Source organism: Herpailurus yagouaroundi, unplaced genomic scaffold (genome assembly GCF_014898765.1).
Source record: "Herpailurus yagouaroundi ecotype Mexico unplaced genomic scaffold, PumYag 163, whole genome shotgun sequence".
Classification (NCBI taxonomy): domain Eukaryota; kingdom Metazoa; phylum Chordata; class Mammalia; order Carnivora; family Felidae; genus Herpailurus; species Herpailurus yagouaroundi.
In genome coordinates, this window is record NW_024412404.1 from 47,789,633 (window position 1) to 47,814,853 (window position 25,221).

At 38.0% G+C, this 25,221-nt stretch overlaps 1 protein-coding gene across 6 annotated transcripts in view; it reads left to right on the forward strand.

The window, feature by feature from the left end:
• The window catches only part of ADD3 (adducin 3), a 127,173-nt gene that overhangs the window by 47,456 nt on the left and 54,496 nt on the right, over positions 1-25,221 (forward strand). Inside the window, exon 1 of one of the 6 annotated variants that reach the window (XM_040486388.1) lies at positions 24,112-24,236. The exons of the other annotated variants lie outside the window; for them this stretch is intronic. The gene's annotated coding sequence lies outside the window, so the exon portion shown is untranslated. Of the gene's footprint in view, positions 1-24,111; positions 24,237-25,221 lie in introns of those variants that run through there. 6 annotated transcript variants of the gene reach the window in all.

The following is a 25,221-nucleotide window of genomic DNA, read 5'->3' on the forward strand; positions in this document are numbered from 1 at the left end:
CGGGTAGAGAGAGAGAGAATATCCCAAGCAGGCTTCATGCTGTCAGCACAGAGCCCAACACAGGGCTTGAACTCATGAACCATGATATCGTGACCTGAGCTGAAATCAAGAGTTGGACGTCTAACCAAGCCACCCTGATGCCTATTCCTTGTGGATTCTTTAAGGTCACTCAAACAAACAAAAAAAACCACTCAGTAATTAAATTAGTCTAATCTTGCTATGAAGTTAATAGAACCCCTGATTCCTTTTCCTTGAGCTTTAATGTTTTCACTGAGTATAGAAATAAGAGTGGATGAGATTCCCCTGGAATAGAAATTGTAAATGAAGCATTAATTCTAATTTATACACTGGTAAGGAGACTGTTAAGTTTAAATTTCATTGAAGGCAATTTGTCAATATAAGAGACTAAATGTGCTTACCCCTGACCCATCAATTACATTTCTAGGAATTTACCTTACATTTTACTTCCAAAGAGTAATGTGCATATGTATGTGCATATGTATATGGGTAAGTCATATGCGTAAGGATATCCATTATTGAAGAATGGGTTATGATTTTAAAAACTGAAAATGGGGGATGACTGTGGCATAATCATACACTGCAACCATTGAAGAATGACATCATTCTGTGTATTACAGACTTAGAATAAAATGTCCACCATATAATTAGTTTAAAAACTAAGGTGTAGGACAGAAAATGTAATACAAGGAGTTATTTTTAACTGTGAACAAGAATGTTTGTTTATAGATGCCAAGAAAATGTATGAAAGAATGCCCGATAAGCTGATTTAATATTTACTTCTGGAGAGTGATGTGTAAATATGAATGTTTATTACCTCTATAATTTTCAGAAATTAAGAATGTAGCATAAAGATTAAAAGCTGTAACTCTTAGCCACAAAATATTTTAGTACTGTATTGTCAGATAATGCTAATATTTGTGTGTAGTGGAAGGAGCACTGGGTTTAGAGTTAGAAGTAATAGATGCATATTCCAGAACTACCACCCAACTATCTCAAGACCTTGGAAGAAAGCTAATCTTTGAGGGCCCAGTTTCCTTGTTCTTAAATCCACATAAAGTATTTAGCATCTAGTGAGTACCCAATAATATTAACTGTTGTTACAGTGCTGCTGAAATCTTCCTTGACTGACATAAACTGGAAAAAAAAATGCTGCAAGGACAAAAACCAGGAATAGGCTATGGTGATAAAACAGCCAAGGAGATGTAATAACAATATTTGACTAAACTGCTGAACTTCTTGCCCATGTGTTCAGAATTGTTTTGGCATGACGTGGATATAGAAAAGAGTGGTAAATCCATTCTTCTCATAGACCACTCTGCTGCTTATCACTATTATCCTTAATTGTAGAAATACTACATGTGTTACTTCGTGAACATTAATTTAAAATATGCATATTTGGGGGCGCCTGGGTGGCGCAGTCGGTTAAGCGTCCGACTTCAGCCAGGTCACAATCTCGCGGTCCGTGAGTTCGAGCCCCGCGTCAGGCTCTGGGCTGATGGCTCAGAGCCTGGAGCCTGTTTCCGATTCTGTGTCTCCCTCTCTCTCTGCCCCTCCCCCGTTCATGCTCTGTCTCTCTCTGTCCCAAAAATAAATAAACGTTGAAAAAAAAATTTAAAATATGCGTATTTGGGGCTAAGTGCTGAGTACAGTGTTCTGTATTTGGAAGAGACATCAGAAATCTGGGTTGCCACTAAGAGTCCATTGACAGATGAATGGAGAGGCAAACTGTGGTGTATACATAGAATGGAATATTCATCAGCCTTAAAAAGGAAGGAAATTCTGACATCTACAACAAAAATGAAACTTGGGAACATGCTTGGTGAAATAAACCAGTCACAAAAAGACAAACACTATATGATTTCACATAATACGATATACTCCCAAGTAGTCAGAATTGTAGAGACAGAAAGTAGAATGGTGGTTGCCAGAGGCTGGGGCAGGGAAAATGAGAAGTTGACTGTTTAACGGGTGTCGAGTTTCAGTTTTACAAGATGAAAAGAGCTGTAGGGATGGGTGGTGGTGATGGTTGCACAGCATTATGGATGTGTTTAATACCAGTGAACTGTACATGTAAAATTGGTTAAGATGGTAAATTTTATGTTACACGCACTTACAATAAAAACTGAAAAAAGGGTTGCCAAATTTCACAATATAAGTTACTGGACAGATAGTATTATCTAAGGTCCCAAGTCTTTATAAATATTTACAATATTAAGAATTTACTGTTTTTTCCATGACTTTTCAATTGTAAGCCTAAGGAAAGCCACAATTAAGAAAACCAAGAAGCTTGGGGTGCCTGGGTGGTTCAACTGGTTAAGTGTCTGACTTCAATCCCGGCCCAGGTCATGATCTTGCAGTTTGTGAGTTCGAGCCCCGCATCAGGCTTTGCACTGATGACACAGAGCCTGCTTGGGATTCTGTCTCTCCTTCTCTTTGCCCCTCCCTCACTTGTGCTCGCTCTCTCAAAATAAACTTTAAAAAGAAAAGAAAAACCAAGAAGCTAAAAGTTTAAGTATGGCAACTCACCTGCCTAAGAATAAAGAGGCAGATGTCAGAAGACTTGGATTCCAGGCCTAATTCTCCCATTTACTGACTCTGTGTTCTTGATGGATTTTAGTCTGTACAATGGAGGTATAATTTTACAGAGTTGTTTTGAGCATAAAATGAAACAATAGATTTAAGAATGTATTGTAGCCTAGAAGGCATTCTGCACACAGAAGGAGCTATGTAATCGTTTTGTAATCTAGACTGTCTCTGCATAGTGTGTTTTATTAGATGACATAAAAACCCATCGTGCCAATTTTCTTAATGGAACGAGGCTATAATGGTAAAATGGACACTTACTGTAAATCCATACTAACCACTGTGAAAGCTTGAGGCCTAACTGAACATGCAAACTAATATAATGCTTGTGGTAGCGTATGACTTTATGACCTGAAGACTCAAATTGCAGATTCTTAAAAGTCTATAAAGACGGTAACCCCCCCCCCAAAAAAATCGCATCACAGTTCCAGGTGTCCTTAATGAGATGACTAACTGCATAACTGTCATCGCAGCAACATGCGGAAGAATGAAACTGGACCACTTTCTTACCCCATTCACAAAAATAAACTCAAAATGGATGAAGGACCTGAATGAGAGAGAGGAAACCATCAAAACCCTAGAGGAGAAAGCAGGAAAAAACCTCTCTGACCTCAGCTGCAGCAATTTCTTACTCCAAAGATGTCTTACTCAACACATCTCCAAAGGCAAGGGAATTAAAAGCAAAAATGAACTATTGGGACCTCATCAAGGTAAAAAGCTTTTGCACAGCAAAGGAAACAATCAACAAAACTAACAGGCAACCAACAGAATGGGAAAAGATATTTGCAAATGACATATCGGACAAAGGGCTAGTATCCAAAATCTATAAAGAACTCCCCAAACTCCACACCCCAGAAACAATCTGGTGAAGAAATGGGCAGAGGACATGAATAGACACTTCTCTAAAGAAGACATCCAGATGGCCAAGAGGCACATGAAAAGATGCTCAGCGTCACTCCTCATCAGGGAAATACAAATCAAGACCACACTGAGATACCACCTCACAGCAGTCAGAGTGGCTAAAATGAACAAATCAGGAGACTATAGATGCTGGAGAGGATGTGGAGGAATGGGAACTCTCTTATACTGTTGGGACTACAAACTGGTGCAGCCACTCTGGAAAACAGTGTGGAGGTTCCTTAAAAAAATTAAAAATAGATCTATCCTATGACCTAAAAATAGCATTGCTAGGAATTTACCCAAGGGATACAGGAGTGCTGATGCATAGGGGCACTTGTACCCCAATGTTTATAGCAGCACTTTCAACAATAGCCAAATTATGGAAAGAACCTAAATGTCCATCAAATGACGAATGGATAAAGAAGATGTGGTTTATATATACAATGGAATACTACTTGGCAATGAGAAAGAATGAAATCTGGCCATTGGTAGCAACGTGGATGGAACTGGAGGGTATTATGCTAAGTGAAATAAATCAGGCAGAGAAAGACAGATACCATATGCTTGCACTCATATGTGGATCCTGAGAAACCGAACAGAAGACCATGGGGGAGGGGGAGGGGAAAAAAAAGAGGGAAGGAGGCAAACCCTAAGAAACTCTTAAATACTGAGAACAAACTGAGGGTTGATGGGGGGTGGGGGACAGGGGAAAATGGGTGATGGGCATTGAGGAGGGCACCTGTTGGGATGAGCACTGGGTGTTGTATGGAAACCAACTTGACAATAAATTATATTAAAAAAATAAATGTCACCATCCCTCAGTTCCAAGGTTTAGGGTTGGAAGGGAAGCCTTAATCCTTGAGCCAACATAATTCAAAGAGTTTTGTTTTTGTTTTTGTTTTTTTAATTTGTTGTCAAACTGGCTAACATACAGTGTGTAAAGTGTCCTCTTGGTTTTTGGGGTAGCTTCTCCTGGTTCATTGCTTACATAAAGCACCCAATGCTCATTCTAACAAGTACTTGCCCTCAAAAAGAGTTCTGATGAACCTCAAATGTATATAATATTTAGTTCCATTAATAAATTGTACATCAGAGTTACTTTCATTTTGCATTTGTAAATTTTCTGTTTCTTGATTGAATGGTATGCTTTTTCAAAAATTTTTTAAATGTTTATTTATTTTGAGAGAGAGCGAACATGTGTGTGCAAGCAAGGGGAGGGGCAGAGAGAGATGGAGACAGAATCCAAAGCAGGCTCCAGGCTCTGAGCTGTCAGCATTGAGCCTAAACTCACTAGCTGTGAGATCATGACCTGAGCCAAAGTTGGATGCTTAACCGATTGAGCCACCCAAGGTGCCCTTGAATTGTATTTTTTCTAAACAGTTGGTTCTTTGATGATCAATTTCAGGCCTGAACAGCATTATTTATAAAAAGCAGGAAAGTGTGAGTGAGAACTAGTAAGAATTTAAAAAATAGTCTTTTATCTCCATTTACATTGAGAATTAAAATTATTTTGAAGATGACAGCCTAGCTTGAGGGTTTTTCCCTCCATCATAAGCAACAGTAGACATAATTTTTAGAAGTAGAATCCTTTTCCTTATATTTTGGGAAGAAATGAGTTTTTTTGCAAAGTAATTCTAGAATTTGGAATACAAAGTGAGATTAACTTTGTAGAGTGCTTAATTTGCTTTGCTCAAGAGTTAACAAAGGGAAATGGAAATGTTTGAATCAGATTTTTTTGTCTCGTCAACACTGAATAGACTCACAGAAATACCAAATGTGAAACCACTGCCATAAATGTAATCCAAGGTCTTTATCCCCCACCTCTACCAAGTGAAACTTGATGAAGTTACTTTTTATAATGTGAGGGCCTTCCTCAGAAATGCCCTCACCATGCATCTAGAGCAAATGGAGCACCTTTCTTTTGATTGGTGGTCTTCAGCCTCCAAAGGGACTATTTGGACAGTGACTAACCTAGTGGGAAGATGGAATATAATCAGATTATTTTTGGTTCTTTCCAGATCCATGTCTTTATTAGAAAGTTGTTTGGATTCCTGTAGTCAGTGTTACAAGGAAACACTAGGTTATTAACAGTTTCCAATGATTTCCTCAAGAGTTCCTTTGGTTGTAAAGTCTTTTGATGCCTTTTGTTGATAAGAGAGGTGGGTGCGGTTAGTGACAGTGACACAGATTCTTAAGAAATTTGTGATACTTTTCTTCCCTCACACCCCCAATTCTCCCCTTCCCGACCCCATTCCACCTCACCCTTCTTAAATTGGATATTATGTGACAACTGACTTTTCTCCATGTTGAATATATTATACTGTTGCTGTGTATCAAAAATAATTGCCAGTAATTTCCCCAGATAATTGTTCTGGAAAATTCCCCTTCCTTTGAAAAGATGCAGGAAAGCATTTTTACTTAACCAAGAGGTATTTTTGTTTTTCACCACTAAATCTTTTATCATGGTATTCATAGATTAGAGACATGTCTTAAACTTGGAAGGTACTTTTTGTAACGTGTTGAACTGTATATGTCGACATTACATGTTAAAAGACATTAAATATATTGTTTGCTAACAAGCAGCACACTATAATGAATGGTTCTACCTTCTTAGAAATGGGGATTTTGTGTTTTCTGTTTGTGTATATTGTTAGCTTTTACATTATGTTATTTTCTAACATACTTTTACCATGCATATTCTTGGGATGTACTGATGGGCCATGCTTAAAGCCTTTAGAATATTCACATAGAAAAGAGGTATGCTAAAAACTGAGTATCGTGGATAACACAATACATACTGTAAATATTGAGAAATGCTGTGATTCATCTGTGAGATGAAAACAACCGGGAAGGGAGGGATCAGTGACATACCTGTGCTGGTCCAGAATGGGAACTCTGTAGAGTTTTGAACATTAACTTTTAATCTTTCATGATATATTTAAGTGCAGGGAATGACCTTTTGTGGGGAAAAATTTAATTCCATTTGTTTTTTGCTAGTTGATTTAAGTTGCTTTTTAAATAAATTTATGTAGCAATATGGAATTTAAAAGGACTATATTTTGCCCTCTGCAGGATTATGTTCTGACTAGGGCAAGGGATGGGGGAGGTGCTAGTGTGGATAGCAAGTACACCCCTCCCACTGAGTAAATTTCCTGTATCCCCAGTGAACCTACTGACTTTTTGTTATGATTGGGAGAAGATAGAGGAACCCATTTCTAGGGATTCTTTATTTTTATTCTCCATTCCTTTAAAGACCCAAAGTTGAGAACCAATGCTCTAGTTCATTAGTACTCCAGGAAACCATTTTTTGGAGTCATCTAGGAAGCTTTAAAAAAAATACTGCTATCTGAATCTCACCCTAAGAATCTAGAATGCAGCCTGGGTATTGGGTTTTTTTTTTTTTAAGCTCCTCATGTGATTTTGATTTGCTATAAAAGCTGTATAAAGTTCAAAATCCACTGCTGTAGCCAGTAAAGCAAAAGTAGGCAAACGGACTTTTAAAATCTATCCTTCACAATTGTGAATAACATAAGCTCCCTTGAGGACAGGAAACATATTCTTCACTGTGTCTCTATCGTGTAAACTGGTGTCTAGCACTTAGTGGGCACTCCAAGAACACTTTTTGTGGAATGAAGGAATACGGTTGTTAAGAATCAATATATTTTAAGGGCGTCTGGGTGGCTTACTTGGTTAAGTGTCTGACTTCAGCTCAGGTCATCTCACTGTTCGTGAGTTTGAGCCCTGCATTGGGCTCCCTGCTGTCAGTGCAGAGCCTGCTTCAGGTCCTCTGTCCCCTTCTCACTGTCCCCCCACCCCCACTTTAAAAAAAAAAAATTTTTTTTAACATTTATTTATTTATCTTAGAGAGAGAGACAAAGCACAAGTGGGGCAGGGGCAGAGAGAGAATGAGACCCCGAATCCGAAGCAGGCTCCCGGCTACGAGCCATCGGCACAGAGCCCGACGTGGGGCTCGAACTCACAAATCGTGAGATCATGACCGGAGCCAAAGTCGTTTGCCCAACCAAGTGAGCCACCCAGGCGCCCCTGCCCCACCCCCCACTCTTGCATGCTCTTTCTCAAAACTAAACATTTTAAAAATCAATATATTTTATTTAAAGAATAAACCATTCAAACATTAATTCTTTGAAACTATGAATTATATGAACTAGAGATAAGTTAGTGATGAAACCTATCCTTTTTGTGTGTATGTGGAAGAAAAGCTGAAACTAGGTATTTATTTTTATTTTTTATTTTTTTATTTTTTTTCAACGTTTATTTATTTTTGGGACAGAGAGAGACAGAGCATGAACGGGGGAGGGGCAGAGAGAGAGGGAGACACAGAATCGGAAACAGGCTCCAGGCTCTGAGCCATCAGCCCAGAGCCCGACGCGGGGCTCGAACTCCCGGACTGCGAGATCGTGACCTGGCTGAAGTCGGACGCTTAGCCGACTGCGCCACCCAGGCGCCCCTAGGTATTTATTTTTAAAATAGAGATAAGAATCCCTGCATGAATAAGTGCAAATACATTTTTATCATTCCCCTTAAGTGTATTTGCACTTGAGATAACCCACTGGGACAAAGTGATTATATCCCACCGAGGCTAACTCCTACCATGAACATTTCCTTGATGTAGTTTTTATCCTTTATCTCTTGAAAAAGATTTTTTCTACTTGCTGTATGCATGTGTTTTGTTTTTCGTGTGTGTGTGTGTGTGTGTGTGTGTGTGTGTGTGTGTGTGAAATAAAGGCAATACTCTGTCTCCTTCCTTCAGGAAACACCTTTTTTTCTCTGTGCAATACACAGTTTTTGTCATTTCCACTTTAATGTGAACTAAGAAGTCCTCCTTTTCCTGTGCAAAGGAAATTTCCCAGCTGCTCATAAATTGTGGAGCCTGCTGTGAGAGAAGGCAAGATCTTAGAGTTCCTTCTCTCTGTCCATGTGTTCTCTTACTGCTTTTTCCATCCAGCTTCTCTTTTCATTTCTAATATGTACCATCTACTTGACAAGATGGTGACTTTCTGGTAACTTCCCAAGGTGCTTTGAGAGTTAGCCCTGTTTTTGTGTGTCACACGTGGTGCTGGTATTTTGTGAGAACTTGGCGACACTGCTTTGCTCTCCTCCGATTGATTGAAAAGGTAAGCTGGGAAAATTGAAAGGTTGAAAGGGTGTTATTTTGAAAGAGATTTTCTAGTGTTTTCTTGGTTAAAATGCTCACCACTTCCTCTCTTCTGTAAATATACCCATTTGAGCATATCTCAAATTTCCTGTGTTTTGAGCCTCTCATATATGTATGTAGAACTACCATTTGGAATATGATCTCCTGTTGATTCACCAGAGGGCCTCTAATAAACCTCTAAGTGTCCAGCTAACTGACTCTTCAAGGTCACAAACTCATTCTAAAGTGGAGCTGTGGGAAGGATTTGCCATACGGTTAAATGATCATCAGGCCCAAATATACTGTTGTTTTTGCTCATGCTGCTCCTAGTGTCTAGAACATTCTCTTGCTGCTTCTTTGGCTTTTATCTTTTTAAATTATAATTTACAAATCACATGTATATAATTTATAAAAAGTTAGCTCCATTATGAAATTCTCCCTTTCCACCTCTGTCGTCTTGAGCCTGGGTTAGGTGCCCGATGTTTGGGAGTTTACAGTGTATCCTGCAAAGGATATAAAAGGAAATTCTGGGTTTTTCTAGTTCTATTTTGGTGCCGTGGAAACCGCTTTCAGGAATGGGAAACTAAGGATCATACATAGAAGTATGAGCTTAAGAGCCAAGGCAGGTATTGTCATTTTTGTTACAGTCTGTTTCTTCACAAGGTTTTTTATTTGGGGACATCATGATTAAAGGTTATTCTGTGGATTCTCAAAATACTTGTCATCCATTGATTCACTGACACGTCATCAAGGCTGTTTGGATGGGTGTACTGCACAGGTCTGGTCGAAGGGTGAGTACATGCTGGAAATGAGAAGTGAAGGGAATAGAATTGGGGCTTGGGAACATTTATATGTTTTTAGATGATTACTACTTCCTGTTCAGCTAAGCAGAATCCTGTAACTTTGCTCTTAGTTAAGGAGATAGTCCTGTAAGCTTGACAGATCACAGCTGTATCCTGTACTTTGTGTGAAAATGCATTTGCTTCCTCTCCTATTTATTTGATTTTTCTAATTTCCTAATATGTTAAAGATTATTCCAGTGTTTCATGGAGGGAGAGGTTGGATATGTGCCCAGATGAGAATGTGAACAATGGTTAAATACTAGGTTATAGGCAGAGAGTGAATTAAACATGGGCTATGTGTGCTGCAAAAACTGAATGACAAGGAGAAACCTCCTCTGAATAAATTTCTAAAAGAGGGTCCCAAGAGCATTTGAATGCTTTAGACTAAGCCACACAGTTCCTTTATAGCGAATTAAGTACTTGCTCTGTATTTTTTAATTTAATTTTATTTATTTATTTGGGGGTTAGCAGAGAGAGGGAGAGCGAGCAAGCACAGGAAAGGGGCAGCGGGGGAGAGAGAGGATCCCAAGCAGACTCCGCCCCATCAGCACAGGGCCTCACATGGGGCTTGAACCCACAGACCATGACATCATGACCTGAGCTGAAATCAGAAGTCAGACGCTCAACCAACTGAGCCACCCAGGCATCCTATACTTGCTCTGTATTCTAACTATTCCACCATTTTATTTCCAAAGTTTTAGAACAACCTCAGGATGTTATTTCTTTTATCTAACCATCCTAAACGTCTTTGATTGCCACTGGAATACTATTAATTAACCCAGAGCTCCTTCCTTCCTTGGAATCTTATACTCTGATGTTTAAGGTTAAGTTTAATACACTGGTAGGTTGTGCACATTAGCACAAATTCATTTTGACATTGTTCAGATATGTTTGAGATGTTTTTTGATATCTCAGTTGACATGGAGTGTTTCATTGATGATACAGAGGAATGACAACATGTCCATAGGAGAGAGAATTCCAGTTTGAGCGTTCTTTCCTAAGCAGCAACTGTAACTTTGGTGAGGTGAAACTACTGGTCTGAAGTCTGGAGATAAGTACTTTGAATGACCTTAGGTGACGACCTTAGGTACCTGTGAATTCTCACAAGTTACAAAGAGAGGGGAGGGTCTGGGGGGGGAGAGGGAGAATCCCAAGCAGACTGTGCACCATCAGCACAGAGCCTGACATGGGACTCGAACCCATAGACTATGACATCATGACCTTTAAGGTCTTTCCGGCTATTTGCTGTTCATGAAGCCTGAGCTCTGCTAGCACAAAATGCAGTTGTGTCTTTCATTCTATTAGTGTCTATTACTCTCAAAGACTCACTAATATGAAAGATAAAAAAGAAGATGAAAACCCACAGTGTTCAGATGGTGGGGCTCATCAAGCCAAACCAAATACTATAGCCCAGGTAGACGCAGGTGACACTGATGGCTTCCTGACAGTATAGGGTAATGGACAGGGGCTTATGGGTGAACTTATTCAGTGACACCAACTTTTGTTGGTGTAGTACAGTCTAGAAAAGGATTGTATTTTTTTTTCTCTTACTGCTGATTGGTCTTGGAGAAGTCTAAGTGAGAGGATTGACTAAAGTCAAGCCTTTCTTTGGTAACTTAAAATGAAAGCATCTTCAAGAAGAACTTTTGTAAGGAAGGAAGCAAATTGGTACTATAAGTTCTTTCGGTAACGCACATAAAAACCGAAATACACAGATGGTGTACAAGTGCTTGTAGGGGAAAATGAAATATCTACTTACATGAAGACCTTCCATAACAAATGGGCTGGCTAATGAAGGATTAACTATTCGTTTTTTCTTTTGTATTACCGTGTTTATCTAGGTAGTATAATCATCCATGTAAATTTCTAGTCTGAGATACATTCCTTCAGTAAATTCATCATGAAATGTTTCATTGTATGAAATCTTTAAGACAATCTAATTCAGTCCTCTCATTTGTAGTTGAGGAAACTGAGGCCCAGGAAGAATGAGTAACTTGGCCAAAATCATGCAGTTAAATAGAATCAGAACTGGAAGAATGAGTAACTTGGCCAAAATCATGCAGTTAAATAGAATCAGAACTGGAACTAGAACCCAGTTCTGCTTACTCGTAAATGTTTATTATTGAGAATATATACCTATTCTTTATATATTTTAAAATGTGAAGTATACCCACAAAAATTTGCAAAAGAGCATGCAGTTTTAGTAAGCTACTGAATGAGACTAAATTTTCACCTTTTATTTTTTTCTACAAATCCTCACCATGAGGCTTTGCTCTTCAATAACATCTGAAAGTAGCGTTCTGCCAACAGATACATTTTCATGTCACATTCTCTTAGGTTCTTGGACCATGAGGTAAGATAGCGTTAAGCAAAAGTAAGATAACATAAATATAAAATTTTCCACAGTAAGAATCCAGAAAATTCTCTCATGACAGGGCAAGAATGGATAACACTGAAATGTGTTGGTTTTCAATAGGGATTTCAGATTCCTAACCCAGCAGAGAGAATGTGATAAAAGAGAAAAAAAGAATCCCAATTATTTGCTATGCATTAGTGATTATGCAGTTTTTTGCTTTTATTTTGCATAATTGCTTAGCTTTGAACATCCTCATTATTTAATGACTATGAGGCCTATTTTATATTTAAATGTTTTGTGAATATATTGGGAATATTTCTACTCACTGAAAAAATGGTAGCAGGTTCTGAAGATGGGAGAAGCTGTTGAATAGCTCAGATAATGGAACGTGTTAATACTTAATGTTGCTATTGGTCAGTGTTTGAACATTGTGATCATTTCAGCTGTACTGTACATTTCAGTCCGTTCACTGTATTGTTAATGTGAAGAAGCAGAGTATTTAGCATACTGATTGGAGACCCAAATTCTGTTTGAGAATCTCTCAGTTTTTTCCTCCGTCCTGAAGACTCACAAGTGATTACTTAATTTGTTCTTGTTTTTATGGGAAATATACAGTTTAACAGGTGAGAGAGTTTGGATTACTTCTTAAAAGAGTTTAGATTAGGAAAGTGCTTTGGTTTTGTAAAAGAGGATCTAACAGTGTTTCTGGAGAGCAGAACTAGCCAGCAGGAAACATGGCATCGAGTTATATGCTTTTCCTACAGGAAAAAAGGGAGGCTTTTGTCTCTTATTTATAGCTTATCTTAATTTTTTTTAGGTAAACCATTAAATGTAAGTTTAATACAGCTACAGAAAAGCACACAAGTCAAAAGATACAGCTTGACAAATATGTTCAAAGTGAACACACTGTATAGTATCACCCAGATCAAGAAATGGAACAGCAGAAACCATTACCTCCTCCTTGCAAGGTAGCCATAATCCCGGCATGTCGTAGGTTAGCGTTGCCTGCTTCTGAGTTTTATATAAATGGAATCATTCAGTATCTGTTCTTTTGTGTCTGGCTTCTTCTCTTCAACATTTTTTACTGTGAAATTCATCCATGTTGTTGCATGTGACAATAGTTTTTCTGATTATTGTGTGTATTCCTTTTTATGGATGTACAATAATCCTTTTTGTGAATGGGCATTCAGATTGTTTCTAGTTTGGGGCTATTAAAAATAATTCTGCCATGAATATTTTTGTGTATGTTTTTAGTGTTCATATATATGCATTTGTTAGGTGTACTCCAGGGAGAGGCATAGCTAGATGACAGAGCATGTGTGATTCCAGCCTCTGTAGATAATGCCAAAAGATTTTCCAAAATACTTGTACTAATTGACATAAGGATTTGTACTGTTTCAGAGTTCCAGATGCTCCACATCCTGGCCAATACTTTGTAGTAACAGCTTTTTTGTTTTTATTTTAACTATACTGATAGGTACATAGCATATCTCAGTGTGGTTTTAATTTGTATTTCCCTGATGATTAATGTGATGGGCATTTCATGCATTTATTGGTCATTTAGATATTCTCTTTGGGGAAGTACCTGTTTAAACCTCTTACTAATAAGCAGATTAGATCCTTTTTTTTTTTTTAAAGGGATTTTTAAAATATATTCTGGATAATCTTTTATCACATTAAAGTTTTATCACTCTACAGTCAACAGTTCACTCTTCCCTTCCGAACAATACAAGGATCTTAAAAACACTTAAACTCTCATTCTGCATTTCCATCTTATGTGATATAATTGATCAGGATTTCAATTCCACCTTGTTTTTAAACTTCTACATTTGTTATTGCTTATTATTTTTTTGTATAGTATTTTAAAAATTATTGGGGCGCCTGGGTGGCGCAGTCGGTTAAGCGTCCGACTTCAGCCAGGTCACGATCTCGAGGTCCGTGAGTTCGAGCCCCGCGTCGGGCTCTGGGCTGATGGCTCAGAGCCTGGAGCCTGTTTCCGATTCTGTGTCTCCCACTCTCTCTGCCCCTCCCCCGTTCATGCTCTGTCTCTCTCTGTCCCAAAAATAAATAAACGTTGAAAAAAAAATTTAAAAAAAAAAAATTATTTGTTTACGGGGCGCCTGGGTGGGTCAGTTGGTTCAGCGGCTGACTTCGGCTCGGGTCGTGATCTCATGGCTCCTGAGTTCGAGCCCCGCGTCGGGCTCTGTGCTGACAGCTTGGAGCCTGGAGCCTGCTTCAGATTCTGTGTCTCCCTCTCTTTCTGCCCCTAACCCACTTACATTCTCTGTCTCTCTCAAAAATAAATAAACATTAAAAAAAACTTGTTTACCATTTTCTTTCCTCTTTCTTCCATCTCTGTTCTTCCTTCTAGTTTTAATTTTTCTTAAATTCATCTTTGAAAGTTACTTTAATGAGTTTATAGAACTCTTTAGGAGACAGTGTTTTATTTTAATAGTTTTGTTTGATGTACAATTCTAGGCTGACTGTTCTTTCACCACTATTATTTCTGTCTTATGACATTTTTTTCTTTTGAAGTCTACTGCAAATCTAATTATCAGTCCTTTATGGGTGATTTGTCTCTGAAAAATTTTAGCCACAACCTTCTCAAATATGACCTCTCCCCCATTCTATTTCTTCTCTAAAAACTCCAGTATGTTAGATCTCTTTTCTCTCAATGTCTCTTAGTCTCTTGTTACACATTCCATTTCTTTGTCTCTCTGTGCTTCATTCTGCCTGGTTTTTTCAGATTTGGATTCCAGTTTATTCTGTCAAGTTGGGTCTAGTCTACTGTTTAATCTATTCACTATGTTTTTTTTTTTCTTTCCAAGATTTTCAGTTCAAGTTAATTAACATCATGGTGTAGTGTTGGTTTCAGGAATAGATTTTAGTGTTGTATCACTTACATATAACACCCACTGCTCATCACAGGTGCCCCTCCTTAATGCCCATCACCCACTCCCACTGCCTCTCCAGCACCTCTCAGTTTGTTCTCTATCAAGTCTCTTATGGTTTGCCTCCCTTTCCGTTTTTATCTTATTTTTCCTCTCCTTCCCCTATGTTCATCTGTTTTCTTTCTTAAATTCCACATGTGGGTGAAATCATATGGTATTTGTCTTTCTCTGACTTATTTCGCATAGCATTGTACTCTCTAATTCCATCCATGGTCACCAAGTTTTTTAAATTATTCAGTAGTTTTTCAGTTCTACTGGTCTTACTTTATAACATCTTGTTTCTCATGCTTCCAATTCTGTCTTGAAGGATTTTGTAATACAATTTTATATTCTGTGTCTCGTTATTCCACTGTCTGCAGTTCTTGGGGAGAGGTATTAAATTCTACTCTGTTGTTTCTGCTGACTTTTATTTAATGTGGTTTGTTTACTCATGTGGTTTGTAATTCTGAATTTTTAATTTGGCAGGATTTTATCTGTGGGGATCCTTAGGCAGCCTATTTTGAGAGCACCTTTCTCCAGATGGAACTTATATTTCCTTTTTGTAGGGTGTCAACCCTAAGACCAACCTAAGACCACTCACTGTTCTCTTGGCTTAAGATATTTTTGGACCCTGCTGGTGGGTGGGTGGGTGTGTGTGTGTGTGCGTGCGTGCGCACGCGCACGCATGTGTGTGTCTGCGAGCACGGGCGTGCAAGTACCAAATTCTCGTAAGAGTGGGCCTATTGTTATAGATTCTCAGGGGAGACTTTTTCTTCTTCCAGTCAGCACTCTGGAAAAGACAGATTTAAGTTTTTTTGGTGTGTGTGCACACTCACATTTTTAATTCTGTTAGTGGACACATTTTTTTGTCTCCCTTTTAACCAAAGGTATTACCTTTTAGGATTCTGGATTTATGTGTCTATGTGTCGTGGGGGTAGAAAGAACTCTACCCCCATAACTTCTGATGTGAAGAAAACCTGGTTTCTAATTTAGCAATTTTTTCTTCACAGCATTGAACTTATCATTTTCAGAGGACCAAGCAACTTTTATTTTTCACTTCTGATCTTACTCATCCAAATAAATCGACCATGGCTATGATTAGGAACTCTTTCATAAGTTTTAAGCACTTATAATTTGTTTATATTGTTTTGTGATACAATTCAATTGTCTAGTTATTTTGGAAATTACTGAAATAAGAGTATTTCTGCGACTATTTCCCAATAATGGTATGATCTGTATAACAGCTTTATATTGAAAACGATTTGAATGATTAGATTCCTCTTTTGAGCCCTAACTACAAATTTTTGTTTTTAAACCAGTGAGCCAAAACACTAAAGCTATGGCTGGTTGCTCTGTTCTGATTGTACTAAAAACATTGGCGCACTGCTTGCTTACTGGTTTATCAGGTACATCTTGACCTTTGTGTCAGAGCAAAGGCAAACACTTGTTGAGAATGCCCATTGTCCTTTTTTCCAATTCCTGTAGGAAGATATTAATTAATGCTAATAAGAATGAATAGATTTGATGGACGTAGTAAATCGTCTGCACAAAGCTTGAAATAACGTCTTTTTTTTTTTCCAGCTTTCATTTCTGGGGGCGTAGCAAAGGTAATAACTGTTTAAACTTAAAATCAAAGAAAGTAATTTGCTTTTGGCAGAAGTCCTTTCCAAAACCCTTATTGTAGCTTCCAGGCACATGATTGAAAAATATAGTAATAAATATGTATTATCTTATTGCTTCCAGTTTTTTTTTTTTTTTAAACTGAAAAGCAACTCCAAAGGTACTAGTGTGGGCCTTCTTTCTTTCCTCTCCCTCCCCCCCCTTTTTAAAAAAAAAAAAAAAACACCATATCATTTATTATATTGGGCCAGCAGGAATCCGTTTAAAGGGGTTGAGAGCTGTTTTAGATTAATGACTTGCCAACTTGGAAATAGCCCACAGGAGTCACAGTCCTGCTTATCTTGGAGTAAGTTTTAAAAACTCAGCCATTAAGAATTGTTTCCATAAGCTGCCTAATTGAAAGTTGGAGTGAAGAAAAACCTTCCACTGATTCACATACTCTAGCATTCTTGTCAGTGTGCTCTATGGGGATCTTGTTGTTTGAAGGATGGCATAGTTCACAGGATAAAAATCTTTGTGGTGGCAATCGATTAACATTGCAGCTCTGGGTTTACAGAGACTTTACATTGCTTTTCCTCAAAGTTCTAAATTTTTCAGTTTCATATTTTATAAGGTATTCTCTTTGGTGTAAGTGATAGCCATTTATTACATCCTAACTTTCTATATTGGAAAAACACTCCCTTTTTCCCATTTGTAGGATTGCACAACCTTTCAGTTAAGCAAAATCAAAATTGTTCGCTTGTTGAGTGAGTGTTCCACTCCCTTGAAATAAGCCACAAAGCTCCCTCTGGGTGTGGCTGGCCTCATGCCACTGTCTCAGTTACTCCTTATCTCTTGTCACTCTTGGCCCCTTTAAGATGTCTCTTCACCTGCTTTCTTACTCTTCCTTTGCTCTCTTCCCCCCAGTTTGTGTCCTGCTCTAGTTACCGCCCTTCTAAAAGGCTCAGGAGCAGTTCTCATGAGGTTTTTTTCCCCCTTTTTTTCTGAATATTCTGAGGAAGTTACTTATACACTGTCCGCAGTTATGTGTTTCACTGAGAAATTCCTACTCCAGGGTCAAACCTCTCCGTTTGAACATTTTGCGAGAGGTTTTTCTTTTTCTTTGTCAGAGCTTCGGTATTCTAGGTGTGAATTCACAAACGTAAAGTACAGATGGCTTTTGCATCCCAGTATCCTCGGTTAAACACAGGAATTACTTTCAAAAGAACCTGACAAAGAATCTTTAAAGAATTCACATAATAAAAACTCACTGTGTTACATCATCATAAAAATAAAGAATTCACATAATATAAACAATCCTACCTTAATTTCCCTGTTTTAGGTGTTTGTCACTTAGGTTGTCACAGAGTGTATGCTGTAACTAACCTTCATACTGCCCTTCATAAAAATGGGAGGTGTTATTTATGTGAATGTACTTTCATGTGGAACCCTATCTTAAACGTTAACCTTATGCCGTTTTTACATCAAGAGTAACCTGATCAAAATGGATGAGCTGTTCTCAGCAATTTAATGTGGCATCCCTTTTACTTTTGTCAGATTAGCCCAGTCTTGCAGCCTACAAGAGTAACCTTTCTCATGTGGCGACATCTTTCTGAGCCTTGAATTTGAAAATTTAGGCAATTTACAAGCGCAATGCTTGTGATTATTTGTGTTTTTCTTTTTTCTTCCAGCTCTTCCCACTAAATCTACCATCCTCATACTTGAAACCTTTAAGGATTTGAGTCCAGGGCACCTGGGTGGGTCAGTCGTTTAAGCATTGACTCTTGATTTCAACTCGGGTCTTGATCTCCCTACCTTGAGATAGAGCCCTGCTTCTGGCTCCACGCTGAATGGAGCGCTGGCTGGCTCCCAAAATAAATAAATAAACGTTAAAAAAAAAAAAAAAAAAGGATTTGAGCCCACAGGGTATGGGGTACCTGTGCCAGGTTAACCATGTCTTTGTTTACTGACCTTGGTATTAACCTAGAACATTCTTGTTCCTCCTTCCACGATGATGTGGTAGCAGATCACAGTTTGACTGGCTTCAAGATAATTGGTCTTAATTATTTCTAAGTCATTGGTTAGTGCAGTGTAGGAACAAACATTGTTCCAAGAAAGGATATAAATGGCTTTTGAACTTCTTTTCCTAGCGTGCAAGTCAGAAGACTAGGGTGAAAGAAAAAGCTCATGACACAAAACTGTATGGTTGGCTAGTAGATTGTAGGGTTCCTATAGCTTAAATTGTACAAACCACTGTGAGTTGTTAACTCGTGACAATTTTTATTTCCCTTTGGTATTGGGTGCATTTTGTGATACTTTTACGTAAAGTAAAGCCATGCGTTAAAGTACAAGGTTATTAAGTATGTTGTCTTTTCATATCTTTTCTGCCAGAGTTGTACAGCACCTCCCCCAGCCCCCCTCCCCAGTCTTTTAAGACCAAGCTCAAGTAACTTCTCGGGAACCTTTCAAGCTGGCTCTTTTCTCTGAATCTGTAATTTGTCGATTATAACCCAATAATGCCATGGGCTAATATAATTGTTAAACAAGTTGTCTCTCCCTTCTTCCTCCCCCAGCCCACTAAGTTGCTAGTGTTTTAGGATCATGGATAATGGCTCATTGATTTCTTGCATTCTCCACCACATTGCCCCTTCAGTTGTAGCACATTATAGGTGTTGAAGGAATTGTTGTTAAAAGAATAAATGAATTTAACCAGAAAGTAGAGAGATTTATAAATGGGTTGACTTATCAACTTAGAATTTAAAAATAAGTTTTTAAAGTCTAAAACCAGAGTAAATTAAAATCAGTGCAGCTATAGATTTGGCACGAAACAAGTTGATATTCTCCACCTTCAGTAATATTTGGGGGCAGAAAGCATAATGCGCTGAACTGAAGTGCCTCTATAATGCTAAGAAGAGATGTGTTTACAGGCTAGTTTTGTTTTTGTGTTTGTTTGTTTGTTTTTTTATTTTGAGAGAGAGAGAGCATGCACGCGAGCAAGGGAAGGGCAGAGAAAGAGGGAGAGAGAGAATCCCAAGCAGGCTCCGAGCTGTCAGCAAGAGTCAGACACTTAACCAGCTAAGCCACCCAGGCACCACTGTTCATTTTTGTTTCAGTTAAACCTCTTCTCATACTACCAGTTTGCCTAAGGAAATAGAAAGCTGGCCACCTAGTATCCAGATACTTTCACTGAGACCAGTGGAACTGGAGTGAGGAATGGGCATGAAAAAGGAGAGAACATTTCTAAACCTGTTTCTTGCATTGTCTTATGATAGTATTTGGGGATTTGGAACTTTTCATTCTAGACTGCAGGATGTGGTTCTTGCAGTGAACAGGTAGCAAGTGTTCTAGAACTTGATGGGGGAGAAGTAAGATGGTTGGTGCTTTAAGTCATGTGAATTGTCAGCTTGGTCACCTACCTATCTTATTAGCAGTGTTTAAGCAAAGTACTTGAATTTTTTTAGATGAGAATACTTAAGTTTCCCAAGATTAAAAAAAATAGTTTTTAATTGGATAAATTATTTGAAATGTGAGACATACTCTTCCAACTAGATTTTGTCTCATATTTAGAAAAACAATTAAAAAATGCCTACGTTAGTCCCATACTCTTGGATGGAGCAGATCAAAGCAACAGTAATATTTTTAACAAGAAATTGCATGTGTCATGAATGTTTCCTGTGTCATGTGGCCATATTACATTTGTTTGCTGTTCTGTATTTTGAACTTTTCCCCCAAAGCAGAAATTACTTGTGAATGCAGGTTTTTTAATAGCACATATGTATTTACTCTTCACTTTTGAATTTTTTTTATGTAGTCTTTGTCTTCCTCTAAGAGATTGTTAATAAAATGCATTATTTTTGGAAGTATTATGCCATTGGAGAGTCAAAGCCACATATTGTTTTTCTTCCAAGTTTGACAACCTTCAGATATAATACAGGCTGACTAGTTTGGGCATGATCCCCATTTAAAACAAAAATTAACCATCTTCAAACGTAATGATTTTCTGAATTTCTGCTTCAACTTCAGTAAGCTTAATTTGCCAATCATTGTAGGTTATGTTGTTGACATTTTTTTAGCCAGCAAAAAAAAAAAAAAACCCAGTTTTGAACATTAACCCATATTTCACTTATTCCCAACCTTGCCTTTTCTGTAACTGCTTCATCCTTAAATCCTGGATTACCCCTTTTAACCATCTATTAGATATTAAATAGATTTTAACCATCTATTAGATATTAAACAGGCAAAGGGTATTATTCATTTACCGTCCATAATATTTGAACTTGCCCTATGCTAGGTGCTGAGGGGCCCAGCCTGCCAGTTGCTTGCAGCACGTGTGAGAGCTCTACCAGGAAACAGACAATTGTGAGGGCTTATATAGTGCTTACTGTAAAATTCTTTCAAATTTGCTATAAATTTGAAATTTTGAATAAAATCAGTATTATTTTTAAGATATTATTACAATAAATTGTTGGGGTGAGGAAATTGCTTTTAAAATGAGTTGACAATTTCATATTAACAGCCCCTTCACTTGAAGAGTCTTTTTTAACACCACCTCCGGCTCTAGTTGGAGTGTCATGAATTTGACCTGATTTAAACAGCTTAGAGAAACCTTTTCTTTCCTTAGCCAGCCTTGTAGATGGGAAGGTTCCTTCTCTTAGACATTTCAAGTTAGTCTGAACGTTCCACAGAACTGAAGCTTGCCAAGCAAAGCTCATATCTGTGGCTCTTTGAGTCACTAATGGTTCTACCATATTTCTAGAATTAACGTCCCCATCAGCCAGAGATTAAACTTTTGTCTCTTCTCCCTCCCACCCCAGATATATCCTTGTTAAGGGAAAAGCACTTTTGTTTTGATTTTATGGTTTGTTTTCAGTCTACCACAAGTTTGAGATGCCTTATGTTTCTTTAAAAAAAATGACACTTCATGCTTTCCCAGCACTTGAGTTGGAGACAACTTCTCATTGTGCTGGTTTGAGTTCTGGCACTTGAGAGTATCTTCATTCTGAAGCCTGTGGAATGTCCCCCTCATATTTGAAACAGAGAGCTTATCTTCTGTTCATTGGTTAAGCCCTAGCCCTTGATGGTGCCCCGAATTAGTGTCACATCCAAGTTGTGTTTGAGAATGTATGAGCATTATTAGGAGGGCATGAACTCTTTTACAGCAAAACAGAGGGGGGGAGTCCTTAGAACAATGAGTTCAGTCATGGGGGTACCTAATTCCATATAAAAATCAATAAGATAGCTAAAATATGTTTTGACTTACTTTCTTCTAAAAATGTCATCTCTTTTCCTAACTTTCATAACAGTTGGTTACAAGTCATTTTACATATTAAAAATACACATTATTTTCCAATACTGTGTGTTTGAAAATATGTAACAAAATGGCATTTTTACAAGATTTACATGAAACAAATACTTGAAATAAAATTGGAGTTGGAGGGCAGTGGGAGGGGTATTAGGATATTTTGAGTCTCACAGGAGTTCATACTATAGTTGTTAGGCCTTTGGCACTCTGTAGAGAGTGTTTTTATTTAAAATCCACGAAACTGGTAGGAAGAGGGAAGGAGAAATTTGATTGCTTGAGAGTTACCCTAGAAGATTGGATCTGTAAATTTACATGAATCTCTGAACCAGGCAAGTGTATATGAGTGCCAAATAATGTCTGAACTAACCAAGAAAAACTTTTCTGTATGACTGTAGTGAAAGCGTTGGTTCCCAACAACTTTCACGTTTATAAGGATTTTTTTTAAGGGACTAACTACACATTGGGCAAGCAACTGTGTCGTCCAAAAAGTATTGGCTGAATTTAACGTACTGGGGGCATGTGGATTCCTAAGAATGTCACACCTTGTCTATGCCAGTAAATCAGAGTGTCTATTCTTGATACTAAATCTGATGTCATTGGCAGATTTTCCTCCTTATTGGAAGGATAATATTCAGAAGGGAGAATATTTTTTCATGTATTTTGCTCTGTGATTGGGGTGTTTTTAGGAATTTTTTTTTAATTTTTTTAACTATGAAATAATACTGGTAAGTCCCATGATAACTAGATCTGGATTTCATTTTGTCTTTTCAACTCTGTGTGATCTTGTGCGCATTCCTGACATGTTACAAACAGCTTGTGTCTCTGAATGTGCAGTATTAATTTTCAGTGGTGAAAGCCCCAAAAGGAAACAGACTGATTCTTCCATGCACAAACAGCTGGGCAGTTGTGGATGGAATTAATTGCTGATATACATTGGCTGTGTTTTTCTTCTCTTGTCATTTCCTTTGCAGCTGTGAAAGTGAAGTTTGACTTGAAAACAGACATTTCCAGCAGTGCAAATCCAAAAAATATCAAAATGGGATTCTTTAAATATAATATCTGCTACCTGGGAGTTCAGTTTGGGGGTGAGATGGAAAAGAGCAAAGGATGGCAGGCCGTTCATAAATACATATATGGTTGAAAAATAGCTCAATCACATGGACTATGAGAAGTATTTTGGAATGGATTTATTTATTTTATGGCAAGAGCAACCTCATAATCCAACAAAAAGCTAGATCAGTCAGCAAGCACCCCCTTCCTAGGATCCTGAAAGAGAGTGTTCTAGGCCATCTCTGAAAACATCAGGGGAAAAAAAAAGAAAATATCAAAATGTTCAGTACTCCAGACTGGTTTATTGTTCCACTGTGAAAAAGTAGCAATTGGCAAGGGTAATGTGACAACATGTATCATTAAAAATAATATTTTCCTGGTCTTATCCAAAAGCCTTTTCATTGTTTTAAATTCAGTGTAAATGATTATATAGCTTATTTTTTTGCATATATGAAAATTTTACTGAAAAAGAAAAAAAATTTTTTTATTCCATGAGTTACAGGAGTTCAATTAAAAGTTACTGTTGGTTGTATGTCTGAAAGTACACATATAGGAGTAGTATTGATTAAAATCACTTTGAACTATAAGGAGATGTTTGGTAACAGTTTCAAGAACTGATAAATTATTTTCAACACTAAGTTTCTAGGCAGTATGTGTACATCTTACAGGATATCTTATTTGGCAATCAGAAAAAATCAAAACTCTTATGAAATTATTTGCAGAAGTAGGTGATGACAAAATATATATGTTTGGTATGCAAATTCGTGATTTTCACCAAAATAATTCTTCCTTTTATGTATTTTAATATTCTACCAAAGCAAGTTTATAAATCGAATCCCTTATTTTTTAAGGCAACTCTTGCCAGTTAGTGGATAAGAAAATGCTTTTACTGTTTCTGCATTGCCAGGAGAACTAGACCCTTGACAGAGAAGGGTGGGTCATGCTTTTATGGTCACGATGGGGCCCCCTGTTTGGGCCAACTAGGCCAAAAGGAAAGTTCTAGAGTGAGCTGTGTTGCCAACACCTTGAGATATGCAGAAGCTTCTATTGCTAAACTTAGAAGCTGGCACAGTTGGACTTCCTCTGTAGTAGTCAGTTCCCTTCCTCCTCGCATTCTGCTGGCTGAGCTGTGTGATCTACCTTGCATTTTATCTTCACTTTCTTCCCCAAGAAGAAATGAGCCCCTATTTTATTTCATGGCAGGAAGGCTGATCTACAACATGAACTTTTCCCCCATTTCTTGGAGGATCATCAGCCAATTAGTTTTGATTCTGAGGCCCTGAAAAATGGGGTAGCAGTAGGAATGTGCAACGTGCTGTCACTGAAGTCTGCTTGGGTGTGTTGTTTCCCCCAGAGTGGGCTCCACCCTTGCCCTAACCGCACCTGAGTGTGGATATCTCACTGTTTAAAAAACAAGGTTCATTTTTAGGGCAGCATTGCTTCAGAATTGCCACACAAAAACCAGCTTAAGAAATGTACAGCAACTTCAAATTGTTTTGTAAGTAATGGGTTGTCTATTTGTAAAACTGATAGTGCATAGCTTAGGGGGAAGCACCGATAAGATAGATGGTTAGTTTTGTGTTAGCTGCTGGTAATATGCCGTGCTCTCCTTGGGAAGGAGCCTGCGGCTTTATCACTCAACTAAATTTTTTTCCTATTAGTTCACTTGTTTGCTTTTTTTTTTCTTTTTTTTCTAAACAATTTACTGAACTGTTGTTTTTGCTTAGGGGATCACAGTGATTGTTTAAATTAAGGAAAATACTGGTAGTTTCCCAAATGTGCTAATTATTTAACATAAAAATGCTTGAAGGTAGTGTTTTGCACTGAATTTATTGGACCCACTAACAGCATAATCTAACGGTACTGTATTTCGAGACATCGTGACATGAACTTTGTGTGTAAGAGTGGGTTCATTGAATTAAAAAAAGGCAGCATCTAAAGAGCCTTTATTTCTGTCATAATGATGCTTTGTCCTGCTGCTGTTGGGTATTTGTCAGAAGAGTTGGGGAAGGCTGCAGCCCAAAGTTCTGTTCCCTGCCTTGTCTGTGCCTCTGTTCTTTCTAGACTTTGTGACGTGAACAGTAAGTTGAACTATAGGAGAGAATTGCTGTTATTCAATGAGGTCCACATTTCAGCAATTTTTTCTTTGCAAATGGATCTGGGCCCCCCCCCCCCCCGCTTAGATATTGGGGTTCCATCTGTAGCTAGGTTTTCATGCCTGTGGAGTGTTTAATTATGCACTGACCAAAGTAGGCACATTGAGAGAGAGACTGCTTCGTGATCTCTTCTGCACTGACTTGTTGTCTTCCTCTCATGCGTGTTCATCACGTACCCTTGTGGGATAGACACACCCATTCAGTACAAGCAAGACGAACAACTTGCTTCAGTTGAAATCAAAGCTGAATGTTGAAAATGTCAGATTTTCATAAAGCTTGCGGGGTGACATTGTGTCATCCTTTTTGGACTTACACTTGTGAAGTGTA